Source organism: Rattus norvegicus, chromosome 14, assembly GCF_021556685.1.
Source record: "Rattus norvegicus strain SHRSP/BbbUtx chromosome 14, alternate assembly SHRSP_T2T, whole genome shotgun sequence".
NCBI classification, from domain to species: domain Eukaryota; kingdom Metazoa; phylum Chordata; class Mammalia; order Rodentia; family Muridae; genus Rattus; species Rattus norvegicus.
In genome coordinates, this window is record NC_141547.1 from 17,629,467 (window position 1) to 17,649,525 (window position 20,059).

Sequence of the window (20,059 nt, forward strand, 5' to 3'; positions counted from 1 at the left end):
GGAAGACGGGTAATTTCCAAAAGTTTCACAAAAGATCAAGTCAAAGACGTAAGCCCCACCTTAGAAAAAAAGTGGAACTTCATGCAGGGACATTAAGAAAGGCATGAAAAGTAAGCTAGCCAGCAGAAAAGAAAAGGCAGAATTTCCAAGTGTTTGGTTTCTAAGTGTGGGGATAGGGTTATTTTAGTAGCGCAAGCTCCTTCAAAGAATGCTACCCCTGAAGAAAGCAACAGGTCATCTGGAGGAGTGGTTCATCTAAGATGACTGATATCCTAGTTCATACAGGTAGTTGAGGATAAAATAATATTCCTGATTTAACCATTACTTAGAAATACCATTGGCCTGAGAGCTTAAGAGGTGATACTGTGGGTAAGACTACAAGCTGAAAGGCTTTGGGTGAGCATGAATAGTGGAGGGGAAAAGGACTTTAAGATAAAATAAGTATTATGAGGCCATGCTTAAGGAAGAACAAGAATTAAAGCAAAAACATTATAAAGCTAAGAAAGATCAGCCAAGGGTTATAGAGAACCCTGGTACAAGATGAAGTGGGAGTATTGAAGATGGCTTTGTGACTCGTGTTAGCTAAAGATTTAAGACAGTGTTCAAAAGCTATTGAATTAGTTCAATGGTATAGTCTGATTATGCTCAGAAGGATTACCCCAGCTCTAATGTGGGGGAGAGGTTAGAAAAGACAAGAGGAATGAATGTAGAAAAACTAGTCGGAGAGTTCATGCAATGACCCCAGCAACAGAAGACAAGACCTTGAATTCTATCAACGGTTTGGAAATGGATATCTGTGGAGATGAGAGAGAGAGAGAGAGAGAGAGAGAGAGGCCATGAATAGTATTGGCCTTTGGCCTAAGAAGAAAACCCCTTTCTCTATAATACACTAGAAAATCTCCTTCCTCCTTCAGCAATATTGTTCCCCTCACGTAAATAAAACCAATTACATGTGCCCACACCGTCTGTCTTCTTCCTCTGCCAGAGCACGACTCAGGGACCCTGACTATGGAATTCATTATCCAAACAGCCTTGAAACAATCCTGGGCCCTGAAAGGGTTTCTTACATCAGTATATCCTACTCAGTGGTTGCAAAGTATTGGCCAGAGGGCAGAGTGATGTAGCAAGGGGGGTGGTGGGATCTGCACATGCTCGATTTCAGGTGCATTTGAGACTTCTAAAATCAGATATCTTTTAGATGATTATATATATTAAATAAAGAGAGGTCCAGGCAAGGCCTAACCTAGGAACACTATGCATCATGAAGAAGGTAGAAACTGCCAAGTGTGGTAACACACATCTGTAACTACAGTGTCCAGGGGTCTGAAGAAAAGGGTCACAAGTTCTAAGCCAACCTAGGCTATATAGTAAGACTATTTTTCCAAAATGAAAATCAAATTAGCCTGGGGAAAAAAGCAAAAGTATCCATGAAGAAGAAAGTCACAAAGAAATCTTAAGAAAGATTAAACGTTCAAGAACAGGTGAAAATCAAGACCGTGTTATCATAAGCAACAACAGGAAGAGAATACGTAAAGAATAAGGAACGCTGCGCCAAGCCACTCCCTTCTCTCACTATCCCCTCACTAGACTCATCATAAGCCCCAGATTCCCCTCTGTCATCTATGCCATCAAACAGTTGTCTTGGATTCCCCACCAGGATATGTTCCATTCCTCCACCATGAAGCACCCTCTAATTCCCAAGTGCCTTTGTTCTTATATAATAACCATATCAATTTCCACTTCTTCACTTTCTGGCAAATGTAGTGGCCCGATGACAGCAAACCATACCTAACCTTCTCTAAAATATAGATATTTAGAAGGGCAGTTACTCTGCCTCTGACTACATGATGAGTGAACTCTGACTCACGATGGAACGTGCCTGAAGCAGTGGTTCCATCGGTCTCCAAATGTCACCACACAGGTCCTGTCCACTAGGACAGAAGGTTAGCTGTCCCGTGTAAACAGTGGCTAAGGCATGAACTTTGGCCGGTAAACTTTGGAGTCTCTCGTTGGCTGTTCAAAAATTGCTTGTTATGTCTTGCCCCCCCCTTTTTTTTTAATCACTAAGGTTGTTACATTAATGTTTCTGTGCAATTGAAATTTATAATTTGTGTCCTACACCTTGCCTATAAGGGGTTCCCTGAAAGCACAAAGTCTTGAGCTCACTGTATCCCAAACCCAGTCTTAGACATGTCTAGGGTCATGGAGCCATTCAGAGCACTCATTGATTGCCTCTTTAACTTGACCAATGAAGACAGAGCTGCTCGTGTGGCAAGCGGCCATGAGCAATCTCACAGCATATGTTCATACACACACACACACACACACACACACACACACACACACACAGAGTACTCACATGGTTAAAGGGATAGGGTAGAGATAAACAGGTTAGCAGAGCTGTCTTACTGTAACCTTAACCAACTGAAGAGGCTAAAAACACTTTGGCCATTAGACATGCTGCGGTCTCTCTGAATAGGTCAGTGACCTAACCTATTCACCACCCAAATGCTGGTGCCTACAATGTGCCTTCTTTGCCTATCCACCCAAATATAAGTCTCAAAGAAATATATTTTTGCATACATAGTCTTTGGAATTCTGCTTAGGTTAATAAAGAAAGGGGATCCTCCAGAAGTTCAGATAAGACTATCTCCCCAATGGTCTTGGCTACCCTGCAAATAAAACCATTTATGGTAGAGAAATATGCTCGTGGCCCCTCACCAGAGAGATACACGGAGTAGCTCGTCCATCAGTAAACTTCACGAGCAGTCCCAATATTTTTTTTTCCGGAGCTGGGGACCGAACCCAGGGCCTTGCGATTGCTAGGCAAGCGCTCTACCACTGAGCTAAATCCCCAACCCGTCCATCAGTAAACTTAAAGCGACAGGTATAGTACTCTACACCAACGCAAAGACGGATCTTTGGCTCATGCTCGGTATTACTTAAAACCGTAATTGTGGGAAACTCACGTGCGATGTGTGCCTACAGGAAAGGGTCTGCTGACAGTCCTTCATCAAATAGGAGAACTCACTAAGTCATATCTTTATGTGTTTACACATTTTAAATCACAGTGGACATGTGTCAAGAGTAGATAATTCTAATGGCCTTTGTTCTCCATCCGCTAAGATACATACGTCTATCTAGCTTACTCTTGTATTGGAGGATGATCTGCTTCTAACTTAAAGATTTGGGATTCAGTTGGGTGTCCTCAACTCAAGAGTATTTCTTAATCATAACTGTAAAATCTCTATCCACCTTGACTTTGCTTCTCCAGCAAGATTCTTACTGCTGGGAATAATGATAATGCTAGAATAATATTGTAATTCCTACCTTTCGGACAGCTTTCACACAATCATGAAGTGAACCATGTGCTGTGAAAGTAGGCTTGAGTTGCATAAAAGAATTAGACTAGAATTGAATGAACCAAAAAGCGTTGAGGACAGAGTACAGTCATAGAGTACACACGGGGCCCTGAGATCAATCCCCAGCATCGAAAAGGACAGAAAGTAATCGATTCCACAGCCAATAGGAACGTCTGTGCCATCTGTGAAAGTTTTATTCTACTTGTGTATATTAGCTCACATTGTAAAACCTTTTCTTCCTATCGTCACTGTTGAAAATAAAATGGAGACCCAGCCCTTCTCAGGAGACCCACTTGTCAGGAGGGCAGAAATGACAGTATATTCAAAACCAGCTATTTACCATCCCCAGACACTCATCTAAGTTTTCTCTAAGTTTACTTTTTAAAATCTGTTATTTGATATTCATACATCTATAATGTGTTTTAACCCTCCTCGTTTTCTCCCTGACATTTCCCTTTCCCACGTCTCCTCCTAAACTTTCTGTGTTCTCTGTTCTCTCTCATCTCTCTCCGTCTCACTCCACTCTGTTCCTGTCACATCTTCCTTTCTTCCCTCCCTCCCTCTCTTTCTCTTAAACACCCACTGAGTCCACCTAGTGTTTCCTGTATGCCCATGTGACCCTCTCCAGGAGCATGCTAGCCTTTCAGCACCTGTGTGTCAAGTCTACCTCCCTCAGACACTATCAATCGTCCATAGTTCTTCCAGTCAGGGTGGGAATTCACGATCCTTCCCAACCCATGCCTTTTTGATGCAAACGTCTACTCCCTCTGGCTCTTAGAATCTTCCTGGCCCATCTTTCAAAATGATCTATTTGCTTATGATACCAAAATTCGCCATGTTACCCATCTTCATAGCTTTGGAATAACTTAACCTAAATATTTTGATCCATCAAATAGTTTTACTTAGTTAAATGGTTTTGACCCAACCTTATACTTAGCCTTACCCACAGGATACTGGCCCTGTACTGGTTTCTATATTATTCCCCTCTGCATAGAAGCAATGGCCATACCTCTAGTCCCTATCTACTATGAGAAATCCTAAAATTATATATATATATATATATATATATATATATATATATATATATATATATATATATGCTTTGATGGGTTCCCATTAGCCATTAGCCTTTAAGCCAACATCTTACAGATTACAATGTCTGTAATCTGAGTCCACTAGTCTACGAAGTCTCGGAAGGCAGTCCTCTGACTTTGGTCATCACTTCAGCACCCCTGGTGGCTAAGCACACAGCTAACACCTCAGGCCTGTTCAAAATGCTTCTGAATTGATGAGCATATGGACAAAAAGAGAAATGAAGAAATTATCTCCAAGGCATGATCCTTTATTTCTCTCTCTCATATAAATTCCATCAATTACCATATTGTAACCGTTATATGTTTGCAAATCAACAAAATATAAAATACCATACTAGGTAAGCAATATATAAAATGCTTGGAGGTCATCTCCATTTTCACCAGGCTCATTTCCAGACCACGAGCTGTGCTTACAGGACCACCTTCCCCCTAGCCTATGTAAACCCTCCCATCTCTGAAGCGCCGTTACCTCTCTCCTCCAGCCCTATGTTGTCATAATTATATGATTACATTTATTACTCTGTTTTCATTTTTAGTCACGGCTCTTCAATATAAATGGCTGATTGTATTGTAAGTATTTTGCCCTATTTGTTGTTTTAGTTTTGCAGTTGAAAGAATGCAAATGTGAACACCTCAAGAGTCTTCACGCTCCTCTGGATGCTCAGTAACCCCACTGAGGACTGGATGTGTATGGAGGGGAAAGATGCCAGGGACCATGGTGTGTTTAACAAAAGTTAGTAAAATGCCAGAATGTGTCAGCTCTTAGCAATACTTATGCACATGGGTGCATTTGTCCCCCTGGAAACATTATTCCAGAACATCACTATCATCTTGTATTATAAAATCAATGTTGAGATAGAATGGTATAGATTAGGGAACGTGTCCAAATCCAAAACCAAGGAACATAGCAAATTAGAAATTAGGGCTTGGGGCTGGGGATTTAGCTCAGTGGTAGAGCGCTTACCTAGGAAGCGCAAGGCCCTGGGTTCGGTCCCCAGCTCCGAAAAAAAAAGAACCAAAAAAAAAAAAAAAAGAAATTAGGGCTCAGGGATGTAGATCAGTGGTAGAACACTTGCCTGGCATGCTTGGTGCCAAGCCCGACAACACCAGTTCAATCCCTGGGATCACGTGATGGAAGGGGGAGAACTGATAGGTCAAATTGTCCTCTGACAGCCCACCTTAGCACACATACCACACAAATACATACATATAGGCACATGAAATGCCTTTTTTCCCCTAGTTTTTAAAAAGAACGGTTGTAGGATACTTTGTTGTAAATGTTTACTATATATCCCTTCAGTTGTCACGTTGAAGTTGCTAAGAGATGCAGAAAGGACATGCTTTCAAAACTCTGACCCCGGATGTCTAGCCCGCACAGACTTGCTGTGTAAGGAGATTTGGTAAGAGCTTGTTTTCCCTCTGGTTGTGTTGATGATAACCTCTCAAAGCAAGCAAGTTAAGGGAAACACGTGTGGAATGTTTGAGGATGGATGGCTGCTCAGATACCAAAGTGCTGCCTGAAGCAGGAGCAGAGGAACCTGGGACAGCAAACAGGCGAGCCCGGCTGGGGTGGGGGAGGAGCTTCCTTCCAACAGTGATTGACAGGCTTCCTGGAGCAGGAGCAGGGGCACCCGACAGAGCTGCTGTTCTCATTCTGTCTTCACTCACCTCATTCATTCACCTGATGATGTGGTACTCACTCCACATCCTGCACAGTTCCAGTCTCGGTGGTCCACTCTGCCTGAGGACTCTTAGTCATTTATTGCAGACAGACATGGGAGGGGACTTCGCACCTCCAATGCCAGCTCCACCACTTACTTGTTCCTTGGAAACCAGTAAAGGGTTCTTATCACCTTGCCTTGGCTGTCTCCTGATTATTAGGGACAGTACTCATAAAAGGCCTACAGGAATTCAACTAGTTAATAATGCACACTGAGTGTGTGTAAACATTATCAGAGTATGTTGACACGAGATGAATTTCAAAACTAAAAGGGAAATCTTGTATATACATGTGCAGTGTGTATGTGTGGTTTCTGTGTGTGGCATACCCACACAGGCGTGTGTAGGTATGTGTATGCACTGCAGAAGCCCAGGAGGATATCAGATATCCTGCTCTATTATTCTTAGCTTTGTTCCCTTGAGACAGGGACTCCCATTGAAACTGGCTCTAGGCTAGCTTGTAAGTCCCAGTGATCCCTGCTTCTACCTCACCTCCAAGGCTGGGATTTAAACTTGGGTTTTCATGCTTGCCCAGTAAGTACTGCTACCTATTATGCTGTCTCCCCAGACAAAACACTTGAACATTTTAACTAACAGCATCATTACCGCCATTTTAAAAAGCAGACTAGGGCCAGCACAGGATCTCCCTTCAAAAGCGTTCCAAGGAAATATCAATTGTACACCTGTAACAAAGCCAAGTGGCACCCGGCTGGCCATGCTGTCCTACCAGTTACCTGCACAGGACAAGAAGAAGTTCTATACATGTATGTTAAGTGATCAGAGACATGCTTTACTGAGGTCTGAGAAACCAAGTGCCATTCTGACATGTTTCCCATTATTCAGACCAATCACAGTTAAGAGAAGGGAACAGAGTTTTTTTCCACTAGAAAAATCATTAGAGATAATTGGCTTCATGTTTTTTGTTCTTACAAATAAGTTACAAAAGCCAATTAGCCAAAGTTTCAACAAATATTTTTTTGAAGGGCTAGTATGTATCGGTCTCTCTGTAGGTACAAGAAATTCAACAGGAAGTAAAACTTGCCTATTCCTTTACCTGACAGAGCTTGAGTACATGGCTTTCAGATACTAAGATGAAGACAGTAGAAATCAGCCTTTCTACAGCTGTGAAGGATGGCTATTTTGGTTTCCAGGGCTTGTCTGAGAAAGGGATGCTTCAGCTGAGATCTGAATGATGACCAGGAAGAAGGAGACTGAGAGTGGGAACAGTTGGGTTGCTCCTAAGAGAAACAATAAGTGACAACACTCTAGGAGAGGATTGACAGAAAGTCGAGGCAGGTCCCTCAGAGACACAGGAAGTGAGGACACTCCAGGAGAGGATTAAGAGGAATTCAGGGCAGCCATAATGGAGTGGAGCATACAGTGGGAGAACAAGGGAGCTGAGGTCCAGAAAGAGGCAGAAGATGGAATATAGAGGCCGCAGCAAGAAGGCCTAACCTTATCCTGGTGTCTCTAGGACTGAGTTTTAAGAAGGTCACTGTCTGGGGTGGAGGACCATGGTGAGCTATGTGGAAGCTGGGAAGTCAACAGGCTGTGGCCCCATGCTAGGCAGAAGACAATAATAGAGTAGGCTAGGGCGCCAGCAAGAGGAAAGGTTACTAGTGGTCAGATTCTGACTATACTTAGGGAGTAGAGCTGTCATCGGTGACTAACAAACTAGATGTAAGAGATAAGGAGCAAAACTGGACTCTATGATGGTTAGGTATTGACTCATAGAACTAAGTATGGGGGAAGGGCAGACAGGGTGGGGTAGGTGGCGGGATATATGCCCTACTGAGGGGAGGTAATTAATATTTGCTTGGCCTTGTTATAAGAATATAACAATCCAAGATTCAGAGATGTCCTCTCTGCGGGTAAATTAATTAATGTTTTAAGAGATAGACTTAAGTGAGACCGCGTGATCACTCGGGAAGTATGTCCACACACTGAAAGGCTGAGGCTAATGATGGAAACTTCAATAGCACAAGTTAGAGGACTCGGGGTGGAAGAGAGGCCAGAGGAGGCCAGAGGAGGCCAGCGTGGGGTGATTAGAGAACCGGAAGAAGGTGGACTGCAGATGGCAGACACAGAAGATGGGATGCGTGTGTCCTGAGCTTGCTATGCCAAACAGATTAGGGTCCCTCTCATTCTCTCAGGTGACCCTTGAGGACAGCAGAGGTCCCACAGCCTTAGTTAGAGTATTTGTCTATCACATCCAGAACTCAGTGGAGGCAACTGTACTGAAACATCGTGAGAACTCACTAAGGTATAGTTGATTAATACCTCCTGGCCAAACGGCAGAAGCCAAACTAATCCTGACAGGAAAGCTAACGAGCCTCCATCTTTCCTGTAGGTCTTGTGAGGAGATAAATCTGCGTGTTATCACTAAATTAACCTAGTTGACAATTACTGGCTTGTCGCTTCACACTAACCAATCGCATGATGACACTTGGTCTCTTTTGTGACATGAAATCTATCTTGGTGACTGTGCCCTAGATAACTTGATCCTAAAAAAGTCAATGTCCTGTGCAAAGAATCAGATCAATAGATATAGTTGTTGGGTTTGGGCACAGAGTTAGTCCAAAAAGCCTGTTCTCGAGTTTATGTTATATAGAAATAGTTTTAAGCGTTTATGAGAATATGTATACTGGTGTTAACCCCTTCCAGGATTTTATAAATTAAAAGTAAAGATGAGGGACACAGACACAGACTCACACACACACACACACACACACACACACACACACACACACACACACACCTCTATAATGCTAGACAGGAGGACATGAGTGCCAGTCACAAGCAATATGCACTTCCGTTCATTCAGAGTACTTTTAAATTTTGATGCTATACACTTTAGAGTCATCTCTAACAGTTGCCAATGACTTTCTTGTACTAGAAGTTTCCAGTAGAAATCAATGGATGTATTAAAGAACGGATTCATTCAGACGTTTTCAGCCGTAGCTTATCTACTCCCAAAGGCCACTGACCTGGTATTTGCACTGTAATCCCTTACCACGGAAAATTTGCAAAGTCCAAGCAGACAGCAAATAACCCCCACCCCAAAACAGTCAGGTACAAAGAGTGAACTCTGTCCGTTGAAAAGTATACTCTGGGCAAATGAATTACAGAAAGTCCACACGTACAAATGCCTTCCGAGGACCTACCTGGACTTGAGAGGAAGAGACCTGCTGAGTCCAGCAGTTGTGTATCAGCTGGGAGATTGCACCTGGAGAGGGTCAATGATGACTCCTGTTGTTCTATAATGTGGGTGACAGCTTGCAGCTCCAGAAAGCTGCAGTGATGATCGCGTCAAAAGTCGCTCACTAAAACAAGACAATGGCCTACCTGGAGGATTAAGTCTCACACTTCTGTATTCAGATAGAGAAGTGGTCAAGGCTTGGAGAGCTTGGTGGGAGCCTTCCTGACCCACGGATGAGCTTTTGTCATTGAACAAGGTCATTTCTTCGCGCCCAGTTTCTTCAGCTATAAATTGAGGGTGTAACTCTGTTTTGATACATTTAAAAGTACTGAAAACATAGCAGGCATGTAATAAGGGGAAATGTCTCTACTTCAACAGGTTCAGAATAGAAATGAAATTTACATATTTAAAAAAAAAGAACATTTTCAGAAACTAGGTTGTTAGTGTTCCTTTCATTATTGTACTGGGATTCCAGCTTGATACAATAAGAAAAAGGGAAACGGCATGAGAATTGCAAAATAAATTATAGTATGGTGGTTTTCTTAGGAAATGCGAAAGAATCAAAGAAAACTCTTCTCACACTGTAAGCAACTACAGAACAGTTTCAGGATATAAGGTTAATATATAAGAATGCATTGCTTTCCTATATATAAATAGTTGATAATAAAATTTAAAATTAAGGGCTTGGGGATTCAGCTCAGTGGTAGAGCGCTTGCCTAGCAAGCGCAAGGCCCTGGATTCGGTCCCCAGCTCCGAAAAAAAGAAAAGAAAAAAAATTTAAAATTAAAAGGACAAGATCATTTACATTAGCTTCCCCTCCAAAAAAGATATTTGTAGATACAAATCTGTAATAAGGATTTTTTTTTTTTTTTGTCACCGGGTATGGTGGCATGTCTCTTGGGAGATAGAGGCAGGCAGATCTCTGTGAGTTCAAGACCAGTCTTGTTTATACAGTGAGTTCCAGGATAACCAGGACTACACAGTAAGGCCCCACCTCAAAAAATAGTCTGTATTTTTTCTTTTTGAGAAATTAATCTATGTCACCTACAACCCTCCCTCCTTCTCTCCCTCCCTCTCACTCCTCTGTGCCCCCTCCCAAATTCATGAACTCTTCTTCTTTAATTATTAGTGTGTTGTGTGTGTGTGTGTGTGTGTGTGTGTGTGTGTGTGTGTGTACAACCTACTAAGTCTGTTTAGCATTGCCTGTATTCATTGTGTCCAGGGATTGAACAACCTGTGTGAGACTTCACCCCTGTAAGAACTTGATTCTCTACTTCTCAATAACCATTGAACCATTGGCTGCCTGTAGCTCCTCATTGAGGTGTGGGACCTTGTAGAATTTCTCCCGTCCATATTGTCAGGTCAAGTGGTGTTGTCATTAAGTCGGTCTCATTTGGGCAACTGTATTTGAGATGCTGTACCTGCACATTTCATGTCACCTCAGAAAATACTGATTAGCAACAGCAACAGGCATCCTGGTCCTCCGGCTCTCACAGTCTTTCCCCCTCCCCTTCTATGATTCTTCCTGGGCCTCATGTATAAGGATATATTTTAGCTGTATCAATATAAGAATTTACCAAGAAATTTCCTACAAGACGGTTCGTAGACTCAGACCAACAATGCTGCATATGCTTCCAAGACATCTTGCAACAATTGGCAAGCTGACTCTGAAGCTTCTGTGACGAGGCAAAAGATCCACAATAGCCAAACAAGGTTTCAGGCACCCTGGAGACAGAGACAAGTAGATCTCCTTCAGTTTGAGGCCAGCCTGATCTACATAAGTCCCTAGATAGCCAGGACTACACCTTCTCAGGAAAATAAGCAAACAAAAATTGTATAGCTGAATCTTAAGATTTAAGAATAAGGAAATACCAACCTTATAAAATAATGGATGCAAATCTTAACAGACACCTCATCAAAGATGTAACGATGGTAACTGAGCAACCAGGAAGGGAGCCCCACATTACAGGTAACCCAGGGCTGAAAGACTAGGTCATATGTCCTATATGTTCCACCCATGCTAGTTATCTGAAAGAGGTGGAAGCTTAGCTTATGCAAAAAGCCTTGCACAAATGTTCTAATAAAACATTGAGTCCTAATTCTCAAGCCTGCACACAGCTAAAGTTCCATTCTTTTATTTATTTATAGTCTTACTACGGAGAGTCAGAGGTTCAAACTCACGGCAATCTTCCTGGCTCTGCCTCTCGAGTGCTGAGATTATCTGTGGGAGCCATCATGCCAGCCCCAAGATGTCTTTTAATAGGTAGATGGGAAAAGAAACTATGATATATGCGTGTGATGAATATATTATTGAGCACTAGAAATGGAGGAGTCGTCACTCTGTGAAAAGACATGGAGTAAATGCAAATGCATATTTACATCCTATGAAACCAATATGAAAAGGTTACACCAGCAGAATGTTCAAGAAAGGGCAAATGTTACAGAGGCAAGAAACATCAACATTTACCAAGGGTGAGAGAGGAAAAAGAAAGAGAGGCAGAACTGAAGGTCCTCAGCCCAGCATAGCTACTTCACACATCGCAATCATGGGCGCGTGTCATAAATCTGCCCAAGCATATAGAATGCACAGCACTGAAAATGAACTCTGCTGGGCATGATGTGCAGCCTGTAATTCCAACTACTTGGGAAACTAAGCCCAGAAGATCATGAGTTTCAGGCCGGCCAGGGCTACAGAGTTAAAAACCCAACATGGGAAACTTAGGAAGACCCTGTGTGTTACAGTTTTGTGTTTAAATGAAGGTCTGTGGGGCATTTCAGGGGAATTATAATGAATAAAAAATATAAAGGGTGAGAATATCACTAAAGCCCTAAACTGAATCCCAGTACTGTATAAAGGGTAGTTTAGGGGGTAGCAGATGGAATATGGGAACTGCTAAATCTTTGCCCAATTGTACTGTGAACCTAAAAATCTCTTGAAAAAAAATTGATCCAAGGCTAGGAAGGTAGCTAATTAATAAAACTTTCATTGTGCATGTACAAGACCTTAGGTTCAATCGTGGACACTGCCAAATGTAGACCCCTCAAATACCCAGGAACTAAGGCAAAGTCAAAATACTGTGTCACATCTAATTGGCTTGGACTAACCACAACAATCTTATTAGATATCATCTTAAAGATTAATATACATAAAATGATACACAATACACATTTTTCTTTCTTTTTTTTTTTCTTCTTTTTTCTTTTTTCTTTTTTCGGAGCTGGGGACCGAGCCCAGGGCCTTGTGCTTGCTAGGCAAGTGCTCTACCACTGAGCTAAATCCCCAACCCCACACCTTTTTAACTCTCACAATTTAACTCTATTACAGTAATGCATTAGTAGTTTAAGCTATGAAAAAAAATGGAAGCTCAAAAATCAAAGCTGAGGTATTGGAGGCTGAACACAGCTGCCAAGTGGTGGGCTTCTGGATAGGGAAGGCACAGAAAATATTTGATGAGAGAATGAAAGAACAGGGCGTAACTTCAAATCACACCCCAATATCCTCAATGTGCCTCACAAACCCTTAAAAATTTGCATATGCAGAATATCTTTAGAGCTGCCTGCAAGTACTTTTTCTTTACTTGTCTTTGTCTCTAAGACAGATCTTTGTCTGCCATTGCAAATAGTTCACTAAGTAGGACAGTGACTTAAAGTACAATTGCCAAAAAATGAATAAGGAACTCAAGCACAGCCGGGACAACAAAATCCTAAGAGATAACGAGAACTTTATAGAAGAAAACTTCTGGCTATATTTATAAATATCTTCCTGAGAAGTAACAGTTCTCTTTATAATATACATATATATATATAAATATATAAAATATTGTAAACATGGGGTCAATTTCATCGTGGCAAGTTCAAATCAAGAGGCTTGAGCTTTGCTTAGGTTTTTTGTTTTTTATTTTTGTTTTGTTTGTTTGTCGTTGTTGTTTTTCACCCCCTTTTGTAGCTTGGCTAAGTCAAAGCTATTGGATCCCAGCTCATCTCGGTAAACCTTGCAGTGAATTCTGCGTGGCACAACAATGAAGATAGCCCACACAGTCAACAACACTAAGCTAGATTGGACTTACCTGCCCGATACAGATTGTTTAAAGCGATACTGGATGAGCACCTCAAGTTTTCTAATAAGCCAAGGAGTCCATGATGAAGAACTACTCAGAGGGTCATAGAGTACCCACAAAGGATGTGCGAGCCACCCCGTCTTTGTGGGTTAGTACTTCCTCCATATAGATTCTCGCACTCCCCTGGTGAATAAAACACTAGGTGTTTAATGAGTGTTTGTTAAGTGAGTGGCAGTCTTTGCTGAGTTAATATAATTTTTTAAAAGTTCATCTTAGAAAAACAATAAAAATTCTCCCTTTCCCTCTTCTTGTTAACAAAATAAATGCATTTAATAGACAACCATGTTACCCTAAAATTTTAGAGCAAAATGGTGTATGATCCTTCTATGTGGAAAATCACCACTTGAATTTTCTGATGCACATTGGGTTTTATCTAATTTTACTCTTCAATGTTATCTTTAGTTAAAAGTATGTTTAAGGATGGGATATGTATAACTTAGGAGTAGAGCACCCACCTAGTTACAGAAGGCTTTAAGTTTCATCCCAAACACTGTGGTGGGGGGGGATGCTTAATTAGATACGACAATGTTCTACAGTTTAAAGTTTCCCCTTGAAGTTCACAAAGAAAAAAAGAAATCATGTTTGAATATGGGCATTAATTTTTGTTCAAAATATGATATTCATTATTGAGTTAAAAAGGCATTAGCTAGACTTTTATTTCAAGATCTTATAAGGATTATAATGACGTTATGTGACAATATCCCAAGATGACCCTGCTGAACAAAATTCTTTTAACAGCACTGGAAGTCAATGAGGAAAAGCTCAAAAAGAAGAAAGATCTCCAAAGTAAGAAAAATCCTTGAGTGGCAGGAGCAGAATGAAAACATGCTTGCTTATGGTTTAGATTTCATGGCCTCACACTGACCTGGTGTGCATTTAAAATAGAACAGGAGGGAGAGAGGGAGCAGCAGAGGATACTGGGAGAGAATATGACCAATGTCCATGGAATTGTGAAGTAACAAAATTAAAAAAAAACACTTAGACAATCCTTAGACAAGCATGAAGGTTTGCCAACTACGGCCCATATATCCAAAAGTGCTTCGATGTAATCCTTCGACGATGAATTAATAATGAAACATCTCATTTACACGATAAAATTAAGGTCTCGCTCTATTCCAGCAACTAAGAAATGAGCCGAGGGGAGGCCTAGGCTCATGTTAAGCAATCAAGTCATAAACCTACGCCTGCTGCTCATAAGACAATCCCTACCAAGTGTCCTAAGCTATTTTACATTGAGTCGAATACTCAGACTAAAATTAAGCTCTGAGAAGAGAACATTTTAACGTGGGCCTCAAGAAAAGCAGACACAAGACAGAGCATCCAGCTTTCCGAACCGGAGTAACCTGAAGTGGAATTTCATTGCCTAAACTTCCCCAGTAAACATTGCTGATTAGAACGTGGGATGTAGGTCTGGGACTCATACATTGGTGCTCTTGTTAAAGAGAGTCAAGGTTATCGCTGCTGCCCTAAGCAAATCCTGAAGCCCACGCATAGTGACACTTTAACAGAGCACCACCGGACCTGGACTGATTGCTTCAGTTTACATGCCACTGGTCAGAGAACTTTGAACCAGCCATTTTTGTTTAGAAAACTTGTAAGATGTTGTTATCTCTTTAAGTTAAACAAACCCTTGGACATACACACCTGCTGTTTAGTGGATGTTGTGTTCTGAAATGGAGGATTTCACAAGTGGGGGACTGAGTGGAAGAACCCAGACCGGGTCACAAAGGTCTGCTGTCTCCACCCTTCTCTGTCACTCCATTTCACACAAAAGACACCTCAACCTTCCTGTCTTAATCTTCGTGAGAGTGATCCTATATGATCCTGAGTTAGAACTTTTTAAAATCAGTGTTAACACACGAAATTAAATAGCGCACATTTCCCGTTTCTTTGTTTGATGAGACCCTTATTGAAATGCAGATATTTTCCTAAACAGTTTTCTTGTACCGTACTTTTGTTCTCTGTTGCACTGTATTAACATGCCAAAGGTTTGTTTTTAAAGATATTACAGGTTTCTGGGTTTCATTGATACAGGTCTTCACAGCCAGGAAGCCTGGGCTGGCCTCTAACTCACTAGGTAGACCAGGTTGACCTCAAACTCAGGGATCTTCCTTCCTTTGCCTTCTTAATGCCAGGATTAAAGACACGTACCATCCTGTGCAGTAAAAATCAATTTCTTCTTTTTTGTTGTTTTATTTTTATTTATTTATTTATTGAGACATGATTTCTCTGTGCAGCCTTCCTTGTTTGGCCTAGAATTCACTTTGTAGACCAGGCTGGCCTTGAACTCACAGAGATCCATCTGCCTCTGCCTCCTGAGTGCTCCAATTGAAGGTATGTGCCACCAGGCCATAACAAAAATCAACTTTGTAAGATAAGGTGACATTATTTTGTAGTAGAGAAAGTTTAAACCGCTAAGTTGGATAAATTAAACTAATTATCCATAAACACTGGTGATGGTCTTCAAAATATGAAAACCTTACTGGGCTGTGATCACTACTATCCTGAGATAAAGATATTGGACGTACCACAGAGGAAATGAGCAGGCATATTACATTCTAACTGCGTTATTGACTTCCTCCTTTATTGAACATCGAAATGCATCAATTTACTTTTTTGTTCTAAACTATTGTCCTGCTTCAGACTATGCTACAATTCTCACAAGAGGCTTACAGTAAAACAATAGTAACCGGTGTAGCCAGTAATAGGTACAATTCCGGCGAATTGATATTGTCACATTTCAGTTTCCTAATCTAACTCAGTCATGAACAGATGTGGCATTAAAGATCAGATGCACCCCACCAGAAATAGGATATAAGCCAAATTATCTGATGTAAGACAAGGGGGGAGGAAATTCAGAAGGCCCCTTCCTGTAATGTCAATATTGAAACAAATCACCCAATAGCACATGTAGCCATGTGAATGCTTTTTAAAGAATTTTAATCTGGGGCTGTGCAGAGTGACATAAACCTTAATCCCAGCACCCGGAAAGCAGAGGCAAATGGAGTTCCAGAGGAGAAATCATGGGGGAGGAGAGGGAAGAGGAGGAGGGAAAGGAGGAGGAAGAGGAGAGGGAGGTAACAGAATAAGAGGAATGTTAATCTACCTGCCGTTCAGTGGATGGCACATGTGCTATCCAGTCCATCACAGACCCTCACTCTCATCTGTCCCATTGAGTTTCTAATTTCTATGTTCAATGGCCCTAGAACCTAACAGAGCAATGACAGCTTTAAGGAAATTGTTTTGTCACATCAAGAAAGGAAAAGGTGGAAAATAGAGCCTTTCAGCAGAGTATCATGAATTCTGGAGGTTTGCAAACCTCCTAGCTGTTCTGGTGATGGAGTGCAGAATGCTGACCAGGGAAGTCCCACAAGTAGCCCAATAGTGAGAGATGAGGTGTTCAAGCCTCCATTTCCCTGCAAGGCACCAGAGGATCAACTTAGAGCTTGGCTCTGAACGAGACCTTCCAGTTCATCTGTGCTGAGTCCCTTCCTGGTAAAAGTCTGTTCGACCCGCAAAGCCGGTGGGTACAGCTCTTCACGTCTTCGTCAACAACCCTCAGCTGAGTACAAGCCAGACAATGCTGAGGAGCCCCATTACAAGGCGGCCCGAGCAGGAAAGAGTATGCTGAGTTCTATATGCCTGTGAAAGGACACGGTCAATGACATGTGATTAGCTTCTCCCGTGTTGATCTCAATAAAACGACATGACTCATGTTGCCCAACTTCTTCATGAATCTGTTGTTCATTTTCTTACTCACTGGCGATCTTTTTCTTTAACTGAAAAAAAAAAAGATCCTCATACTATATATTTTGATCATGATTTTCCCCACCCCAAGTCCTCCCAGATCGTTTCCTATCTCATTTCCTACCCACACAGCTTTATGGTTTTCTCTCTATCTGCTTAAAATAAAATAGCAAAACAAAACCAAGAAACAAACACATCTGGGTGCAGACACACACACACACACACACACACACACACACACACACACAGAGAGAGAGAGAGAGAGAGAGAGAGAGAGACAGAGACAGAGACAGAGACAGAGACAGAGACAGAGAGACAGAGAGAGAGAGACAGAGAGAGAGAGAGAGACAGAGAGAGATCAAGATAAATAAGCAGAAGAATAAGAACACAAAATTTGCTTGAGGAAAAACAAGATAAAAAGTCCACAGAAATACCATTGAGTTTACTTTATGTTGGCCAACTACCCCCTTAGCATCGGGCCTGCCCTGAAGTGTGATTAATATACCCAGTGAGATGCCATGGAGAAAATTGATTTTCTTTTTCTTTTTCTTTTCTCTCCTTTTCTTTGTTTCCCAATGAGTATCAGTTATGTAGAGCTAGCTTATAGGTTAGGGGTGTGTCCACTCCACTCCCTCTTCTCAGTGCTGGGACCCCATCTGGCTTCAATCCCTGCGAGTTTTCTGTGAGCTGCCAGTCTCTGAATGGATTTGTACATCAGCCCTGTTGTTTCCTAGGACCCCTTCACCCGCTCTGGCTCTTACAATCTTCCTGCCATCCTTTTCCACATAGTTCTCTAAGCCTTTAGGGGACAGCGTAGATGAAGACCATGCAGGTAGGATTAAATGTTCCGAGCCTCTGCATGTCGGCTGACAATCAATCGTTTTTATCGTCTGACCCAGGAGTTCTTTGCCTCTTTAAATCAGCCACTTCAGTTTTAATTATTTTAATCGTTCAACATTTTCCCTCACTCTCTCTTTCTCTCTTTCGTTTTGTTACAGTAATATATTAAGAATACATAATCAAAGGACAAGTACTCTGCATAGTACCCCCCATTTCTTTGTAGAATATCATATGTATTTGTTACCATATATATTTATACTCGCTAGGTATACTAAGCACACTTAAGGGGAGGCCTCAGGCCTGGGAGCAGTTGGCCAACACAAAGTAAGCTCGGTGGTATACTTGCTTTTTGCCTCATTTTGCTTGGTTACCCTTCTTCCACTCAAAAATGTATAATGTCAGAAAGATTGCAAGAAGTCCAAGACCAGAGTCTACAGTATGGTCTACACTGCAAGTTTCAGACCAGTCAGAGTTAAATCTGAAATAATACACCATTTCCTGTCAAATAAATTTCAAACTCTTATAATATACTAGGCTCTGTATTTAATTCTAAAAAGAAAATAGACAAAAAAAATAAGTCCTCAAAATCTGAATTGTTCACCTAATGTTGGATGACAAATGAGACCTTCCCTAAATCAGTGAAAAACCAACAAAATAGAAAAACAAAATGTCAAAAACATTTTACAGAACTGGTGTTTAATAAGTGGCCTTCAATGATCGAGAGAGCCAAGCTTTTACTGGGGCAAGGAGAAACACAAAGAAGAAAGAAGCAAAGGGGAAGTAAAGAAGGGGGAGGAAGGAGAGAGAGAGAGACAGAGAGACAGAGAGACAGAGAGAGAAAGAGAGAGACAGAGAGAGACAGAGAGAGAGACAGAGAGAAACAGAGACAGAGACAGACAGACAGAGACAGACAGACAGAGGGGTGAGAGAAAGAAGGGAAAGTCAGGAGGAAGAAAAGGGAGTTGGAGGAGGAGGAGGAAGAGGAAGAGAAAGAAGAGGAGGAAGAGGGAGGAGGAGGAGAAGAAGGAGAAGGAGAAGAAGAAGAGGAGGAGGAGGAGGAGGAGGAGGAAGAAGAAGAAGAAGAAGAAGAAGAAGAAGAAGAAGAAGAAGAAGAAGAAGAAGAAGAAGAAGAAGAAGAAGAAGAAGAAGAAGAAGAAGAAGAGTTAGCAGAAAGGGAGTAGGAAGAAAAAATAGGCATGGTATGGTATGGCACAGAAAGCCTGAGAAACATCCATGCATCAGCAAACAAGAGGAATGGTTGATTTACACTGTTCCTGAGCTAGATGAAGGTAAGGATCTAGACAGCAGGAGTGGTGAGGACTGTAGATCTGCAAAGATCACCCCCTAAAGGCAGGGACAGAAGACCATGGATGGGACTATGTGGGTTTCCGCAGCAGATGTACTAGGATCCAGCAAACTTATTGAAGACAGGAAGGGGAAGGAAGAGGCAAAATGAATAGACATGGGCATGACACTAGCCACACGCTCGTCATGACCGTGTTCAATGCTTTAAGGACATTTTTAATTTTTATAGAAGAAATGCAAAAAGACAGACACGCTAATACCCATCCGTCTTCATTACAGAGTGTCTAAGTGGTTCTATCATCTTGGCAGTGTGGGCCTGGAGAGACTCTGCTGACTGTTTCAGCTCATTCACGTGCCTATCAAAAGCAAAAGCAGAACGGTCTCAATCTGGGCTGCCTGGTTTGTCTTCCTTTCCAAACCTTAAATGTGAGATTCTGACTATAAATCTGGGACATTACGTTCTCCATGAAAATACAATGGAAAGCGTTTCGAGGGGAAGGAGACGAGGAAGCCATGGGGGATGAGGATGAATGCATCCTTAACATCACTCAGACCTATGGGCCACTAAAGGGGAAGCAAGAGGATGGGGATTCAGTTAGACTGAAGAGAAAGCCCAAAGCAGTTGTCACCGCCTCTCACCTGAAAATCTTGAAAATGGTCCCCAGCTGTGCCAAA

At 41.7% G+C, this 20,059-nt stretch overlaps 1 protein-coding gene across 1 annotated transcript in view; it reads right to left on the reverse strand.

Annotated features, from left to right (window-relative positions):
* The window catches only part of Alb (albumin), a 43,729-nt gene extending 24,990 nt beyond the window's left edge, over nt 1–18,739 (reverse strand). Inside the window, exon 1 of the mRNA XM_087582265.1 lies at nt 18,681–18,739. The gene's annotated coding sequence lies outside the window, so the exon portion shown is untranslated. The remainder of the gene's footprint in view (nt 1–18,680) is intronic.
* Nucleotides 18,740–20,059: the final 1,320 nt, after the last annotated feature.